Source organism: Arachis hypogaea, chromosome 4 (assembly GCF_003086295.3).
Source record: "Arachis hypogaea cultivar Tifrunner chromosome 4, arahy.Tifrunner.gnm2.J5K5, whole genome shotgun sequence".
Taxonomy (NCBI): Eukaryota; Viridiplantae; Streptophyta; class Magnoliopsida; order Fabales; family Fabaceae; genus Arachis; species Arachis hypogaea.
In genome coordinates this window covers 16734633-16737126 of record NC_092039.1, presented here as the reverse complement: position 1 = coordinate 16737126, position 2494 = coordinate 16734633, and the positions used below count along the sequence as shown (strand labels likewise).

At 33.6% G+C, this 2494-nt stretch overlaps 1 long non-coding RNA gene across 1 annotated transcript; it reads left to right on the top strand.

Annotated features, from left to right (window-relative positions):
• LOC140184405 (uncharacterized) lies at positions 1–2220 on the top strand. The gene is made up of 2 exons (XR_011881004.1): positions 1–207; positions 1324–2220. It is a non-coding gene; the product is annotated as an uncharacterized lncRNA (long non-coding RNA).
• The last annotated feature ends 274 nt before the right edge of the window (positions 2221–2494 follow it).

The following is a 2494-nucleotide window of genomic DNA, read 5'->3' as shown; positions in this document are numbered from 1 at the left end:
CAAAGATGTGCGGAGGTGCTATCATCTCAGACTTCATTGGTGTCAAGCGTGGCCGGAAATTGGTTTCTCAGGACTTATGGGCTGAGCTCGATCCTTTCTCCGACTTCCTTGGTTTTGACGCCGCCACGGTCACCGCCAACAACTCCAACAACAAGGATCAGCCACCAATTCCTCAAATCCCAGATAACAACAACAACAACAACAAAGGTATCGCTTTTATGCTATGCTCTAGTTTTTCGTCGTATATGTTCCTTTGATTCGTATATAGCTTTCTTCATGGGCCAATCACCTTTTCTTGGCTTTAATTATTGAAATTATTTTATTTGAACACCAAATATTACACTAAGAAAATCACGTGAGATTCATAATTATTATTCTCTTGGTTTTATACCTTCTTTTAGTACGTGTGTGAAATTTTTTTTTGGGCTAGAATGAGTTCAAGAAATATTTTTTATTTTTTTAAAATATTTTTTAACATTAAGCGAAGTTAGATAAACCGCAAAATTAAAACTTGTCCGGTTGCTCGATAATTCAGCATGATGGTGAGAACTCTATATATTTTCATCTTGTTTTGTCTATCAGCTTTTTGGGGTTTGGTGAACTATCTTGGTATATATATATATATTTTTGGATAATCTAACGAAGATCTTTTAAATGTGTGTGAAGATATTTTATTTAATTATTGGATAGTAAATTATAGAATTTAATTTTTTATATATATAAAAATATTTTTATTTTAAATGTGATTAAATAAATAAATTATTTTTTAAATAAAAGAAATTGTAAAAGATATTTTTGGTATTTTTGGTAGAGTATTTTGGATTAACAATCTTCTCTAAAACCCATATTCGTTTTCTTCACGTTTTTCCTACTATTGAAAAGTATGAATTTTATTTATTTCTTTATCTTAATTGAAAAAAGGAAGAAAAGGTGATATAACTGGAGTTTTCTTCAACCTTTTATGAAATTAAAAAAATATAAAATATATGTACACATGGTTAGACTTAGACACAGCTAAATCTCAATTTTCTACAAAGAATAAAAAGGCATCAGTTCAATTGATTCTTATACGTTGTTTGTAGACTGATGTTATAATCAAAGCCAAACGCACCTTCTTTTCATGAGAAATAGTAGCCATTAATTACGCACGAAAATAGTGCTAGCAACCGACATATACATTAAAAACTTGAGATGATGAAAATTTTGTAACTTTCTTCAAAATAACAACAAAAGAAAATTACAAAGCTTTGTGTAGTTTAGTTATGTGAGGTAGGTATCAATTCACTTCATGATAACGCACTAATTGTCTTGTTCATGTGGCAGTGGTAGCATGTGACAAGGTACTAGGAAAGGAAAAAACGGTTGTTGGTGGTGGCGCAGAAGATAAGAAGACGAAAGGTCCCAATCCACGTCAGAGGGTCCGTAAGAACGTCTACAGAGGAATCAGACAGAGGCCCTGGGCAAGTGGGCTGCAGAGATAAGGGACCCACACAAAGGAGTCCGTGTCTGGCTCGGACGTTCAACCTGCCGAAGGCCGCTAGAGCCTACGACGACGCGCCAGACGCATCCCGGCAACAAGCCAGCTCAATTTTCCGGATGCTCTGAGACAACGTCGTGGTAGCCCCTCCATTGCCAAGAAGCAGTGTCTTGGCAATGAGATGCTGTCTCAGGTCGAAATTCAGTCACTTGTGCCACCACTATCTCTACCGTGCAAACTGGCAGCGACAATGGAAGCATAGAGGGATTGGATTCTGACCTATCACAGCAGATCTCGGATCTTGAATGGTTTCTCGGATCGGAGAATGAGCAACCGTTGCAAATAGGTGGTGATGCCGTTTGGAACGACGTTAACAACTACAACGATAACAACAATAATATGGACCTGTGGAGCTGGACGACGTCGTTATGCCCAACCGTTACATGGTGTAATAAGAAATTAATGGAAATTTTTGGGGCAAAATGGTCAGATGCAAAATGCAACACCAGAAGTGCTGCATGGATTTTACTAAAGCTTATTTATTAGTAGTAGTATTTCGTAGCTTCTTAAAGTGGAGATTATTGTATAAAACTATGTGAAAATTGTGTTCGTTGATTTTCTGTTGGTGTCGTTATCTGTTGTTTTTTTTCTGACGGTCAAATGATTTTCGTTTGGATTGTAGCGTGTAAACATTATATGGTGATGATTATGATTGTGTATAAATAAAAGAGAATTAAGTATAAGTGAATGATCAATTAGTTCTCGAAAGATTATATGATTTTTAAATTGATTTTTTAAAAATCTTGTTTTTAATTAAATTTATTTTTTATTTATTGGTGGTGTCAAAATTTATTAATGTGATATATTAAGTAATACTTTAATATATTTAAAAGTTTTAATTGATTATTAATATAATAAATTTATGAAATTAGATGAAATAAAAATTTAATTGTATGAAAAACTTGAGTCATTGAAATTCTTTAATTTAGATTGATTTTATTTAATTTTATAAACTAG